Source organism: Amblyomma americanum, chromosome 5, assembly GCF_052857255.1.
Source record: "Amblyomma americanum isolate KBUSLIRL-KWMA chromosome 5, ASM5285725v1, whole genome shotgun sequence".
Classification (NCBI taxonomy): Eukaryota; Metazoa; Arthropoda; class Arachnida; order Ixodida; family Ixodidae; genus Amblyomma; species Amblyomma americanum.
In genome coordinates this window covers 127705501-127721788 of record NC_135501.1, presented here as the reverse complement: position 1 = coordinate 127721788, position 16288 = coordinate 127705501, and positions in this window count along the sequence as shown.

The window sequence follows — 16288 nt, the reverse complement described above, 5'->3', positions numbered from 1 at the left end:
CAACAAGTAAGTAGTTGAGTTGGCGGTTAGCTTGTGCCAGTTCATTTTCTTGTTTGTAGTGTTGTTTGAATAGCGCGCAGCAAGTACGAAGCAGAACCAAGCTCTTGTATTAGCACTGTTACATTCTGTGTAGCTGAGCATAGCATCTCGATACAGATAGCAGTTGCTGTTTGTGCCATATTCAACCAGTTTGACAGCTTATACCATCTCGGTCGCGGTCTCCATTTCCTACTACCATGGAGTGAAGATAGACGCAGCCAAAATATGAACGTTCCTCGGTGGCTACATGTAACGTGAACGCGGTCGAAAAAAAAACTGGGGCGGATGTTTTGACTAACCTGAAAAATATGAACGCGCCAGTACTTTTCACTAGGGCGGCCTCAGAGTTTTTTTAAGTTAGCTAGTGGTTTACCGAGCCCGTCCATGTGCGACATTCTTCACGGCCGCGCGTAGTAAACGAAACGGGTTCAGCGCTGCTTTTCAAGAATGCTTACCACATTTGAACAAAACGCAATGTATGAATACTCTTTTATTTCAAGATTGCATTGATGATCCCATGATCAGCTCTGTATGCTTGCATGCTCTGTTTATATGTGGAGTGCCAAGGAAAATATTTGACACTTGTTTATACCCATGATGTAGGTACCACTACGAACCATTTATAATGCAATTCCACTTCAAGAAAGTTTACGGAAAGTACCATGGACAAAGCAGTTAAAAGACGTGCCGGGTGGGTTCTCAGAGCAAGAAATCTTGGCACATCGAATGCACATGGCGCTCAGAAACATACTGTAAGCGGATACAGGATGTTTAAATCAGAGAAGGTTCACAATGTTCTTATTTGCAAGGCTGACTGGTCCAATTTTGTTAAAGCAACCGTGGAGGCATCTTTCTCTTTGGCAAAATCATATAACACTGCTGCTGTGCTCTTGTCAAATAGAACTGTGGTTGAAGGAACCTGCAACTTCCAGGCTGGAGATGTAGGTGTTTTTAAACATTTAGTTGCATTACTACGGTTTGTACTAGATCTGAAGCGCTCTGGGGCAGCCTACGTGCGAGACACGCAGTCGTGTACAGACAAACCCAGAGCATGGGGTACTGCACACTAAACACAAATCAACCCAGATGGGTGTTTTTGGCTTGTCCTCTAGCGTCCTCCCAAATCGAGGTTTGATATACACCGTTAGACTTGGGGTAGATTTCAGCACCAAAACATACGGAGGACTTACGGTTGGCGAAAGGAGCATATTGGGTGTAAATTTTTACACCAAAAAATACGAAGCACTTGCGGTTGACAATGGGAGGTTTCAACCGCGGCGATACGCTGGGCGGTGGCTGCGGTGTCGTGTTTATGCAGGCGCCGATTTTGCAACGCCGGCATCTAGGAGGAGGTGATGACAGCGGTCCGTTTTTCTATATTGCATTTTTGCTTTCTTACAGGGCTACTAGAACTGCTAACTATATAGGCGGAACGGTGCTAGTCAGTTAATCACAATAATCAGGTTCGAATGCGCTTTGTAATCATGAACAAAGCCCAATCGAACTTCAATTTTGAGATATAACAACCAGGCCCGTTCCGTCCATGCCGTTACGAAGTAGTACTGTAAGGAAAAGGCCAAGAACGCTGGATACAAAGTGCATCGGACCGCTGTCTTCACCTCCTCCTGGAAGCCTGCGTTGCACGATCGTGGCGCCATGCATACACACGATGTCCCAGTCACGTCGCAGCGTACTGCCGTACATCGCGGAAACAAAACGAGACGAGGGGTGGCGGCAAGGAAACGTGTTTAATCTGACTCCACTGAGTATACGGCACTTCTGTAAAAAATACACAAACCATGGCTCCGGTGCTAGCCGAAATTATCTTGACGGGGTGGTTCGCAATGGGCAAGAAAAGCAGAGTTGGGGAGACGACAGGCAATGAAACTGAAAACAAGACCGTGGTAACGGATCTACGTGACCAATTCCTGTAACACATTTTTCTTCCCGTAAAAGTATACCATCTCTTCACTGTGGTTCAAAAACCGAATCCCTGAAGTTAAAGAACCTGAATGGTGCACAAGCCACTTGCGGGCAGCTCCACATTGGACAAATAATGTTTGCCATCTCTCTGCCTTTAGAAGTTTTTAAAAAGAATGCAGTTGTATATTGTATCCTTAAAATCCGTTCATTACTGTTACTTATTTTTGCAGTCCATAATGAACCTTTTTAAAGAAAATATTGAATTCCGTGCTCCACTCGTGCATTGAAAATATTTTTCGAGCACTATATTCATCCAGTCTATGAGTCCTCAAAGTATATAAAAGCAGGATTCGCAGTAAGGATTACACAAATACATTGCATATAGCTTGTGCTCCATGGTTTTATTTTCGAACAAAAATATAGTTCTTGGATTTTACCTTCATAGTGCAAGGTAGCTGTGTAAGTTTGTTAGACATTTTTTTTTCGAGACTGCAGTTTTAAGCCCTTTACAGAACATTGTTACTAGCACGTCCTCAAAACACTGTTCGAAATTTAACTTGTGCATTCGACTTACATTCATTCCATTGAATGTTCGAAAATACTGAATTACACAGACCACCCCTACAAATAGCACTGGATTATCACAAATGTCAGTTACTAACCTACACACATATCTGAAATATTAACAACCAGCAGAACACCAGCAGCAGTAAAAGGCTGCCTAACATGTCAAGCTTATTCAATTGAAAAGAAATTGGAGAGCCTGCGTAAAGGTCACAAAGACCTGTAGATTACAATTTTATTTATTTTTAGTGGAGGACAATAAACATTTGAAACCACAATTCTTGGACAGGTATTAGAGATAGGGACTAACTTGAAATCAGCATCTAAAAGTAATCAAAACAATACGAAAGCAAATCTTGAAAAACAATGCAGAGTTGACTTGAAAACTTCTTCGCTACACTTCAGGCTAACTGGTGCTGTCAGATAAGATTATCTAAAAAAATGTTATGCACCAGACAATTCCCAGTGGCTAATTCCAAGTGGCTAACTTCAGGTTGCAGATTACAAAATACAGTAAAAGAAATACTAAACAGACACCCTAAAGCCGCCCACTAAATCTAGAGTATAATATCACAGGTATCCAGCCTCTAATGTTTGTGTTTGTTCTTGAGGAACACATAGGATGAACATAACCTTAGAAAACTCATACAATGTATTCAATTTAACACAATAACATAAAAAGAACACAAAACAAAACTTTACACTCAATATATGGAGGCCTATGCTCTAGACAAAGTTTATGTGCCCAGAAAGATATGTTAGCCACCCATTTGAAGGAGCCTGTCGGAAATAAAATGCAGCACTCATAACTTATATGGAAAAAAATTGAATACAGAAACACATGCACACATGCTTTTAAATCTTGCTAACAAGTAATGACTAATGCTGAAACACAAGGAATTAGTCAACCTGGTATTACGTGACTGTGCGCACTACAAGCAAAGCAAAAACACATGGGCTAAAGTCAAAGCGCTCAGGACACAGGCATTCTCTTTGATCGCGAGAAAGGCATTCATCACCTTTACTTTAGGACGAAGTGAAGAAAAATTCGAGAAAAGTTCCCAGGGCAACTGATCAGGCTAAGGACTAGTAACTTTATGATTAAATGAGTGATTAAATTTCTGAAGACGTGTGAATAAGCATATATTTGCTTGAAAACTTAATTGTTCACCAAATTCATTATCACCATTATTTTATTCTAATTAAAGGATATGTATAAATTCTAGCAAATGTGTCATGTGGCAGAACGGGAAGTCTATTAAAAAAACGAAAAAATACAAAATGCTGACAGTGCTCCCAGGAAGCTGTCCGAGCTAGATGCAAAAAGAAACCAGTGTGGTGATGATTCTTAGGGTCAACGAAATGTTGCTGTTCCTGTTTGTCATGTCTTTCCATGCTGTCACATAATGCGAGTACAGCATTTGTCGAAGTTTACAGCCCAAGGAATTCGCTTCTGAGCCTTGTTGTGCATAAGCTATACATCAGTTTTCTCACAGATTCATGCTGATATTGTTTTCCTTTTTCTTCGCTCTGGCCAACTGTATCATGTTAACATTGATAAGTTATAGCAGCACAGTTTGTGTTCCACTACCAGTATTCCAAACAGTACTAAAAAACTAGAAATGTAAAACATGCACAGGCAGATAGAAGAGGCAGCTGTGAAAGAAAGACGAAGCTCAAAACCATCGAAGCGTGGTTTGTTTTAAGCCAAATATCTAAAAGCACTCTCAAGAAAGTTCAGCAGACAGAGTGCCTTATTTAGATTTTCCAAACTGAACACCCAGAAGGCTGCAAACAGCATAATCCCCACAGAAGCGATGAGATTTTCACTACAGGGTGATGACCAATGAACAGGAAAACTGCTCCTTGATAGGTGAGGAGGCATGCTGTAAGTGCTTGGTCCTGCAAAATTAAAAACGAAATATCACTGACATTTCTAACACTTGTAGAAGTGCAAAAAAATACTGTCGCATTTCAGTATAAAGCACATTATGACTATACTATCCTAGGGATGAATTCATCACGGGGTGGTCCCCCCTCCTCAAAGTGCGAAATTTTACATAGAAAAACTATGTTCAACCCATTTTTTTCAAGAATAAAGTCATAGAAATTGCGAGGTTCGAACATGTCACTGAGCGATTTTTAAAGATAATGGTAAGCAGGCTAATGTACTTGGAGCTATCAACATTGTTTAGCTTAGCTTCAACTTCATTGCCCACCACTATGTGCAGGAGACCTTGGTGACAAGTTTTGTGTCAAAACGTTTTCATTCATGATTCGTTAGTATGGATGAATCACTTTGCGAGAATTTTGCTCGGAAACAATGTCCATAATACAGAGGTGCAACTGTACATATGATTTGTCCATTAGAGCCATGATCACATTTAGTGGGCCACCACAACTATGCAAAAGCTAAACAAAATGCTGCAATAACCCCCTTCCAAGGATTTCAAAACCATATTCTAGCTGTAAGACAACTTAGCTGCCCAATCTCATTTAATTGCAACCAGTGCAGCAACAGCCTCACTGTAATCGAGCTGGAGGCTAAAGAAACAATTGTGAGCCACTGCTCATAAGAGAGCGTGATACAAAGTGCGTATTCGAAAGGTAAAGCTGCACTCAAAATCTACCACTCTTGCTTTATCCGTGACATTTGATACACATGGCGACTACAGAAATTTTCGCTGAGCATCGAAGAAGCAAATGTTCTCTAGGTAATCACATTTTGAGCACCTATAACAGCCCGGGATGCAACAATCAGTACTCCCCATGAATCATATTTGCGTGTGTATAATGAAGACCTAAAAATACAAAACTGGTATGGTGTTGTTCGAAGTGTATATCACCATTATATACAGCTTGTGAAGTAGCACTCCAAAGTGATTGCATGCCATCGAAGACTACAACACAAAACATTCTTTTCCAACTGAAAATAAAAAATAGCTGCACCGTATCCAGACCTCATTACCATTTGTCAATAAAATGAAAAAAAAACACAGTCGCAAAAGCAAATAATGGTGATCGCCTCTCCATAATTTCGTGCAAGTCTAAAGAAACCACAACCGTCTCAACTTTGAATTATTGGTTATTTGAAAAGAGTGGTAGTGAACACGCGTGAAAATGAGCCACAAGCAATGCAAATCCCAAAATAGCAGCGTGTCAGTACGCTGTATCTGGTTTAGTCATGAAATTACTCTATTTTCAGAACTGAGCATATTTGCAGCAGTTACACTGGCTCCTTATTTCTACTACTGTCTTTTTTTTTAATTGCACAACTATGCCTGAATTTTAACGAAAATTCCTTGGGGGTCAGCAGCTCCTTACTGTCACTGTTTGCATTCCGCCTCTTTGCAAGACAACGAAACACCAGGGCTTTGTGCCAGTCCCATTCTTAAATAAGTAATCACAAAACCCAAGCTTCGTAAGGCTCGTGACATCAATGATTAAATTTGGGTAAATTCTGTGCCTAAAAGGTAGTCATCAGATGCTCAGATAAATACTGAGCTGCTATTTTCGTACAAAAATTTCAGTTCCTGCCTATGTCCACCAATAATTTGAACAAAAATATCTACAAGTGTTGCAGGGGGCATGTTTCTTTGCGACTTAACTCTCAAATGTTTGGTACTGCTTGTAGATTAAACTGATGCAACCTTGGAGTTCTTCATAGATTAGAACCTGTATAGAACAATGTCCAGTCAGGTTTGATACCAAACGAATCATTATGAATAAAATGTATGTCGCTCGAATTACTGACTCCAATAATGATAAGGAACAATGTCCAGTCAGGTTTGATACCAAACAAATCATTATGAATAAAATGTATGTCGTTCGAATCACTGCCTCCAATAATGATAGGTGAGCAAGGCAATGAAACCTGTGTTGCTTTTAAATTAAAGCAGCTGTTATATTTTCACAAATAGCGACAGCACGTTTATACTGCACCCATCGAAGTTATGCCGCAACGAACCGCAGAACATAAGGCAAGAACTGACAGACGTTGCTTTCTCGCTTTCACTTGTGTTCCAGTGACAAAGAGATTGCGCCATTGACTGAAAGCAACAAATAATCAGATTGGAATTCTCAATGTGGTGACCGAATCTATGACGGCAGAATACAAGTATGCACTTCAGAAGCTTTGAGCACATTCATAAATTTGCTTCGACGCGCACGATAAGCAAAATTATGTTTTTTTGCGGAACCATGGCATTTTAGAAAAAGCGACATAATTTTTTTTTGTTAATAGCGATGCCGCATACCTCGTTCTGCGAACATGCATGAAATTAAGAGTGGCCACAAATGCTGCACATATCAAAACTAAAATGACACAAATGCTTCGGAGGGCACTAAAATAACAATGCCGAAAACATACAGCCGCTTGCAAGGTGTTCTTCAGTGCAGACGCAAGCAGACCTGTACTACAGAGCGCTCGTGCTGTGTTTTGCGGAATGAAGGCGAACTTATAAGGCAGGCAGTGGGATTGACAGAAAATACAGGTGCTGAAGCGCTGGAGCATAGTCATATAAAACATTCCATACACTGGCAGCGCGTCGTTAAGAAAACTGCGCTAATGTTTTGCTCCTTTCCGCAGCACAGTGCTTCAGCGCTCCACACAAGCCTGGTCACGTCTTTATCGTGCAGTAATATTTAAGACGCAAAATCACTTACCATGACGGCGAGACGGATGTGAGACGGCAGGGATTCAAAAATATCCTTCCGGGCAGCAGTGTCGAGGTAGAAATTTCTCTCCCGCTGGCCAAGGGCGCGGCAAAGCCAGTGCTTGTCTCAATTCGCTCACAACGGCGCCATACCGCCATTCGCAAACCAGAGCGAGGGGCAAGTTCAGCCGTCGTTTACGATATCCACTTCGGTGAACTCGGTTAAGCATCCATCTTTCCTTTTTCCGTCGCGCATCGAAAAGCAGCAGCGGCAAACGCACAGTCGCCGCCCTCGATATCCGTTCCAAGAGAGGCTCCAGACAACCCGCCGCGCTCAATTCTGCGACGCAATCCGAGACGGCCCCGCTGGCGCTGCTAGGCCTAGCGCCTACGTCGCTCACAGTCTCAGCGTCCGCACTCACGAGTCACGACTCTCTCGCCGTCTTCTGATCCTTTGCGTCGCCTGCTGTCGATTGCATCTCGACCGAAAGCAAAATTGCTGCTTCGTTCCGGAACTAAGCGAAACAGATAAAAGTACACAATTCCACTGGCATGTTCTTTTGAACAGCAGCAGGAATTCGAGCTCGCTCCGTGTCGGTTGCCGTACGGTGTTTTTTTCTATACCGTTGGGAAGGTTCCGAATGGCGACAACCACTCCGTTAGAGACGGCTGATGAACGATTGCGGACCTCGTTAGCACACCGTCAGTTCTAGCTGGTGTTGCTTCGGTGTTTATGATATCATGTGCACCGTTTTACCGGTGTTCTTGTCTGGTGATGCGGTGTTTTAAAGCGGACGAACACGGATAAACCTCCCATCTCGTGTCATTCGTGTTTAGTGTGTGGGGCTAAGAAGGCCAACGTGCACACACGCGAGTTCTCACAACTACGTTTTGTGAAACATATGCCAATGAAAGCTGGCAGGCATCTGACGCAAGAAACCACAGTTTCCCTGAGAATTACAGAAGACCATATTAAGGGAATGCATCAGACACAGAATAATATTCCAAACGCCATGCTATGCAAGACGCTGGAGGACAATCACTTTCTGCCCGTACCAGTGAAAAGAACACTTCACGAGGAGGCTCTTAGCCAGATGTCAATGAGGTTACCGGTGCAATCCCTGTGGGTTGAGCATGTGCCAGCCGGGTACAAGTTCGGCTCCTGTGCGCTTACTTTAGAAGACTCATGGGCCCTTGAGCAAGCGACTAGGATGCAAAGCGGCTCTTCCACATGAAACTTTGAGAGATCCGAGCGCCTGACTGCTTCACACTTCGTAGATGTGGTGTCACAGCAGAAACCAGCTGACGAGAAGTTTTTCAAGAGGCTGTTCGGGTCTAGCCAGATGCAGACCAAATACATGGCTGATGGTTTAATAATTAAGACGCAGCGGTGCAGCGTTACATAGGGAAGAGAACAGTGCCAGTTAGGAGTTACTGTTGTGGGTTTTTTGCCAAACCTGGCATCCCTGTTCTTGGTGCAACGCCTGACTGTGTTGTAGAGGAGGGAGGAGATTTTGGTCTCCTTGAAGTTAAGACCCTTTCAGCTGCAAAAAAACGGGGTGAACAATTAGAAAATGCTGTGAATACGGCATCCTACCTGAAGAATGGAGTTCTTAACCAACGCACAAGTACTTTTACCAGGTCCAGGGGCAAATGGCTTTGGCTGGACTCTCCTGGTGTGATTTTGTGGTTGATAATGGCACAGACTGCACTTTTCAGAGGATCACTTTTGACAGCTCGCTTTGGATTTCCAAAATGCTGCCATATCTTCTGGAATGTTATAATAACTACCAAGAGCGCTGTGCTTGTGTGTGAGATTCAATGACTTATTTCCGTTACATTGCTCGGCAGGACAAACATGCTTGGACTCATAACGTGCTTTGGCATGTGTTCATGCTTACATATATTTGGTTTTTAAATATCTTGTATGGCATTAGTCTCCATGAAGAAATGAAGAAAGTGTTTTCTGTGCAATATCATTATGACCATGTGCATGTGTTGCCACCACCTATTTAAATGTGTGTGCACCTAGCAACTAATCGGTGTGTAAAAAGTAAATGTCAAGCACCACTCGTCTTGCTGCCCTGTCATTGAACGCATACATAATGCACTGTTAGTCCCAGGAACCTGGGCAGCTACATACTTCATCATATACTATACTTGACGATGATAGTGACCTCACATTGGTCTCTGTAAGGAAACCACATTGAAAGTTGCAAGCAAAATATTTGCAAAGGGACAAGTGTGTTCTCCGTAGTGTAGGTACTCTTTAACTCAATACGACTTGTAACATACGTGGAGTGAACCAACGAGGGCTTATGCTTTACAGTAAATCAATGTTTAGTCATAGAGAGCGCCCAGAGTGCACATTCGGCATGCTTTGAACTCTGCTCTGAGGGGTTAATGCACAAGTTTCGAGCATCACTGGACTCGCACTGCTTTGACGACCAAGCTCAAACCTGCCGCATCTAGAGTATTGCAGCTGATATGGAGTGCGATAGCATTGATTCATACAAGTTCGTTCTCAAGGGTCCCATGCAGGACATTACATAAGAGTTGGTAATAAAGCTCTGAAATTTCATTTGCATGAAATACTCGCATACATATACAATTTTTTTAGATATACAGTAAACACATCTACAAATATACAATGCATATAGATATCACAATTTTTTGAAAAGTAGGAGCGCGTCACTAACACATGTAAAAATGACAAAGTGAAATTCACTTTACATATTTCATTCCAAAAAGTTAGGAAAGGCAATCTGTGGTAGAAAAGACAAAGGCTACAAACACAACTTTCCATCTTGTCTGTGTAGTTCAGCAATGAGACTGGTGATTTGGTTTCAAGCTTTGACACGGATATAGTACTGCCACGTTCTATGCCCAAATCATTTGCACAACACTGACACAGAAATAAGACATTGCAGCCCTATGTAGCCTGTACAGTGACTTCAGACTTCAGCAGAGCAAGAAATGCTGCTCTAGTTTGCTGTGCATAAAGTAGTGTATTTTAAAGCAAGTTCAATGCCTTGCACTGCAGCAGGGATTCTCAAACTGCGTTTTGTGGAACTCTCTGGTTTCTTAGAGCACTTCCTAGATTCCCCAAGCACCTATGTTCATGCATGTCTTCATCCGCCTTAGCCAAGTATTTTGGGACTAATGCTGTAGCTGCTTACTGCTATCTTACTATACAGCCAGTCATAACTGAATTTATGTATTTGTTCAGGTGCTGTGGAGTTTGTGTACCCCTTTTAAATATGTCGGCCAGCACCTTTTGAAGTCTCAGCCGCAGCGGTCGAATTTCGATGGAGGCAAAATTTTATAGGCCCATGTACTGTGCAATATCAGTGCACGTTATAGAACCCCAGGTGGCTGAAATCTCCTGAGCCCTTCTCTACGGGGTCCCTCATAGCCTCAGTCGCTTTGAAACGTTAAACCCCCATAAAGCAAATCTTTCTAAGACAGGGTCCGTGACCGAAGCTGGCCAAAACATAAATGAAACATGTTAGAAGCCGACTGCATCTTTGCCAAATAAAGTTGGTCTTCCTTCAACTGAGAAAGCTAAAAAGTTTGAGCACCCCTGCGTTACAGTAGACCATGCACAACATACAAAACATTAAAAATGCCACCATCGCTGATCGGTTTAGAATGGGCTCATGCATGAAATTATTGAGATAACAAATTTTCCATATCTTGTTCAGCTCGTGTGCCATAACATTAGGAAAGACAACATGGAGTATCCTGAAGTTTTTAACTTCCCTGGTGACACGCTCAACATGGATTCGCAAACTGGCTATCTGCCGTGTTGCTAACTCATCTGCCAGTTACAACTGCGTGCGGCCATTCAACATGGGTGGCATGTTTAATTTGACTCCAAGCTGACGGAGGTCATCTTCAATGAGGAATCTTCTATCCGCCATTGCACTGTCCCCTTCTTCGAGCAACTCATACAGGCCACTGTGTCTTGTGATTTCTCGATCATAAAGTCTTTCAGGTGCAAGATTAGACACGAAAGAAACGAAGCCGTTTGGAGTGATGCCAATGAGCCCTTGTGCGGTGTTATGTCCTTTATACGAGCTGAAAGTGTCGCTTTGTGTTTTGTAATCAGAGGCGTTCTCGATAAAAATTTCTATGCAGTCCAGTACAATGCGTGTAGATGGGTACAATTCTTTAAAATTGTCTGGCATGAACAGGTCCACTGTGTTACGTGATGGCCACATTGGTACCTGGATTAGCATTTCATACAAAAAATTAACCCAAAATGAGTACATAGCACTCACGGTCGCCACAGACACTTTCAGGCAATATGCCAAATCCTGCTCTAGCAAGCCAACTCTGAGCCTGCAAAGCACTGCAATAAGCTGTTCTTTCATTGTCAGTGCTGGTGGCCTGCCAGCACCCGTTTTCAGTGCCTGGTACATGCATTCAACATGTTCAACGAACGCATCAAACTTTTTGAAGGAGCTGAAGCCCGTATAAACAACGAGTCGTTTCTCATCTGAAACAAAATCGTGAACTTTGGAGACACGATCTTTTAGTTTGAGTTTCTATTTGAGTGTCTCAACTTTCACATCGTGCAACTGAGACTTCAGATCCTCGACCTGTTTCTGGAGCTCAGATTTGTCTTTGCGGAGCAAGCTATTTTCATGCACGAGTTTTTCGCAGTGTTCGAGAAGGTGGGCGACTTTTCTTAGTGTGGCAGCACATGCTGCTTCTGGAGGCCCCATGCAGTATGAGTGGTCGGCACCTAAAAAAATGAACTGTTTAATGATTGGCGAACAGTTAGGCCCCGCTTTAATGCAGATTTCAGGTTTTGAAATAGTCACTTCAGCCCACAATGGGTGTTCTGAACCTTTGCTTTTGGCTTACATTGATATACAGACAACAAAGAACCAGGATGACGAAGCCATACAGCCCAACTCTCTTTCACTCCACTAATCCACCTGTGCAAGCAGCTTACCAACTAGCAAGCCCAGGTCAATACTATCCAGTTATACTTCTAAACCTCATGAGCTGTTTGTTTCCCCTCCTGAGCATGCAGTTCGACGATGTTGCAGCTTGTGCTACCAGCGTACTGGTGTGGAATCGACAATCATGCTGCATGACCGTATCCGTAGTGAACCAAAATACATAAATACTAGGTTTCATGCACCCAGCAGGTCCGCCAAATTTGCACTACATTTGGATAGCCTTACTTTTGTGACATTTCTCCAAGCTGGGGTGAAGAGAATAATGTCGAGGAAAAAGAAATGAAATGGGTAAGTTTCGCAATGCGTGCACTGGTGGAAGAGGTACCGCGTTTATCTTATAACTCGCTGAAGTAGTAACATATGCACGGTAGAAATCACTGATGACATTTATGTCTCAGAACACATGAGGTTCAGCCACTCCTAACATGCAACGTAACATGAATACATTCCATGGCTAGCTGGAAAAGCTAGGGTAAAACTGGTTTCGCGGGAAAAAGTTTTGTCAGTTTTCACTGGACGAAGAAACCGCTCGCTATTAATATACCGGTTGCCACAACACCCGTGTACCACGGTATCAGTGGGCGCGATAGGGGTCCGTTTAAAGCGAAAAATAAGTTTTCATAGTGGAATGGAGAAAGCGACAGTTTTTAACCACCACTAGCCTTCTGTTTCTGTGCGAGGCGAAGCCGGTGCACCGAAGGTCAGCTGGGGGGCTCCTTGGAAACTGCGTCGCTCTGTGCGTACAAAACGCTTTCATGAGAAGGCGTACACACAAAGCCGAAGCATCAGAAAAAAGATGGCACAGTTAAAGTGTCGCTTACGTTGATCGCATTGGGGCACGTCAACTACGCAGCCGATCTCCAACTCGTTCAGAAGGAGCTCCGGGCTGGCAGAGGCAGTTTTAGAGCTCGTCTGCTTGCGTTTCGCGACTGGAAAGGATTTGGAAGTTATGATAATGTGTAATAACTGTCTGAATATATATACTTACCGGCATTAAAGGAAGGAGATAGTTGATTGATGACTTTATGGGGGAAAATTGTTGGCAGCCGGTCCATATAACCACAGCGTCCACTTGCATTGAAGTTGGCTCCGCATATTCGGTAGTGCTTACAAGGTTGCCACAAAGAGAACCGACCAGCACTTCCCTGGCGGTTGATTCTTCTCACCCACTCATTTTTTTCTTTTTCATTTGCAGGGAACGCATTGAATGAAACGTTCTTGTCTCTCAGCGTGTTGTTGTCGCAACCAGGCACACAACAAGTCTGACCGCCGCCTCGGCACTTCGACGACATCGCGTGCAGTAGTGGCTGCGGTCACTAAGCGACCAACAGGCACGTAACACTTAATATAGCGCACCTGCAACCGGCCACCACCAAAAAATACACGAAATCTCAAACCAAACGAAGTACGCGCACACACACATACCACAGCTATGCAAACGCAGGAGACAGGAAAGATGGCCGGTTGGTCGGCGCTCGCTCACTTTTCCCATTATGCGTCGCGCGCCCGCTAGATTTTTTCGCGTCGCTGCGATTTTCGAAATCGTGCATTGGCGGAGCACTTGAACGAGATCGTATCAATTTTAGTGAAAGTGCGGGAGCAGAGATCGGCTGGCTTTTGGAAGTGGTGGAATGAGTACCTTTTTTAGGCAGTCCACGGGAACTGCGGCCTACGGGTAGGTGGAAGGGTAGAAACTGTGATCATGTTAGCCGATCCCAACAAAACGGCTGCTTGAAGTTCAGGAAGAAAACTATAAAGATATTTAACACCGGGATGAGTTGCATAAATAGGAAAGTGGTTAAAAAGGGAGCAAAATGATTAGGAATCGAGCAGCAGTTAAAGGGCAGTGGAAGAGGAATCTACCCTCTCTGGGAAACATATATCAGGGATCTAGAATATCCATTTTTTATCGATGGCTATGTCTGGGGAGGGTGCAAAAGAACAACAGAGGATAAGAGGGGGGTTGGTATACTTATATACCGAGGAAGAATTTGGCACAGAATGAAATCAATTTGCAAAGAATATGTCTGGTAATTGCCAGTAAAGGGACATCGGTAGGGATAGCCTATTTATAAACGAAGAACAAATAGAGGCAATAAAATAAAAATATAGTTATATGTCTCGATGACCGTGTAAACAGTTTTCTGACAACGCCGAGGTTAATTTAATTGGGGATATAAATTGCCTAATCGAAAACTTATATGGATGCGCAGAGTGTACCGCGGAATTAGTGCTAGAAGTCGCTGTGTAGTGCAACCGAGGTATTGTAAACAGAGAAACACATTTTGAGGGACGAATCAGTAGGAAATTCTGAAACAGGCAGACGACCATTGACTACTCCCTAATGTCGGAGGAAATTATTATTTGATTTATTTATTTCAACATACTGTCATTCCGTACAGGGATTTTAACAAGGGCTGATAAAAAAAATGCAAGAGTGTTTAAATTAAACGAGAACCAATCGAGAATATCAGAGGACAGAAGGCGGCACAGGAGACTGTTCAAATTACTGCAAATTGAAGCCAAGGATCGACATAAGGAAGTTCCGCAACCTATATACACAAGAAGTATACGGACGATAATGTACTACTAGCTGATAGCCATTGAGGTTTACTCACTCCATTTAATTCTTGTGGAGACAAAGAACACCTTCGTAAGTTGAACTCTTTAACCTTCACGTTTCTGTCCCCTAGGAGAGTATCGGTAAGACACAGCTATTACATATTTTTCTCTTGGGGGTACTGGTGAACTGCTATTTACGATCGTTCCTGACAAATGCACTTCGTATCAATGTTTTTCAGTTTGTTAATTCACTGTGGATCCTGATCTCTCATCACAAACTGCTCTATATTAATGCATTACATTATCGCTTCTGGCGCCTCGGTACCAATCGTCAGGTGCGGTTCCCTTGTGGTACTGTTGAACACTACTGTAGTTTTCTCCATTTTATTTTAGATTCATCATTGTGCTTTTCTGCCAAGTCATATACCATACTTTGCAGTTCATCCACTGAGCGACTTAGCAAGGTCATTTTATTAGCGAATTGCAGATTACTAAGCTATTCTCCATTAACCGTTATCCCCCTACTATTCCCAATCCTGGTGCAGGTCTCTGAACACTTCTTTATAAACCGGTGGTGAATAGCATTGTAGAGCTAATGTCTCATCACCTGACATCCTTTTTAATTCGATTCTTATTGCTCTATTTATAAATGAATATGGTGAATGTGTAGCCTTTGTATATAAGGTTTTTGTTTTACATCGTTTACCGAGCCAAAGGGACTCCCACTATGAGAGACTGTCACTGAAGAGGCGGCATCTTTTAGTTCACTTATGTTTATATGAAACTGATGTGTCCGCGTTTATTTAAACAAAGTATGTCGATGTAGCCTCTATGCGTCTATGGAAGAGCACGAGAACGTGCACGCTGTTTCAGTTGTATTTCCTTTTAGTTAGTAAACCCCCTCGTTCTGCACGTGTGGGGAAGCACGTGCTGCTTGTTTTGTCTACCTCTTATATTTTCCAAGCTCAAAGTCACCCCTACTACTGCCAAATTGTTAAGCTGTTTTGTGTATTGGTAAATTTTTTTCCTACTTCAAGATCACGGCCATGGAGTATCAAAGAGTGGGTGCCTACGTGTCTCCTTTTTGTGCATGAACTTCTTGGTGCACTTTTTAGTGTGTGCTTTTTTTTGGACAGCGACTCCGTGCGACCGCGAGTGCTTCGTCCGCTAAAGACCGAAACCTTAAAAATGGGGCCGAATGGACGCGAGCTTCAGTGCGCTCCGCGGTGGGAAAGCTGCCGCCGCATACTGCCGGGATCCCGAGCCGCCACACCGCACCCTTGAAACCGCCAGCTTCCCGAGAGGGACCTTCGCCTTCGGGGGCCGCCCAGCCTCCGTCTTTGCGGATGGACAGCAAATGTCAACTGTATGTTCGCTTCTCTTCTGAACTTTCTTTTCGAATGTCGCTAATTGGACTCTCTCCTTCATCATGATCCCTGTAGACTATTTATTTTTCAATGTATAACTTAATTCAGTGTATTCAATGCGATGTGTGTTTCTCCGCAGTCCGGGGTTAATGTGGGGTAAAATATCCATTCCTCTACTGTAAAAGCTGTCGTAATCCTCGTATCG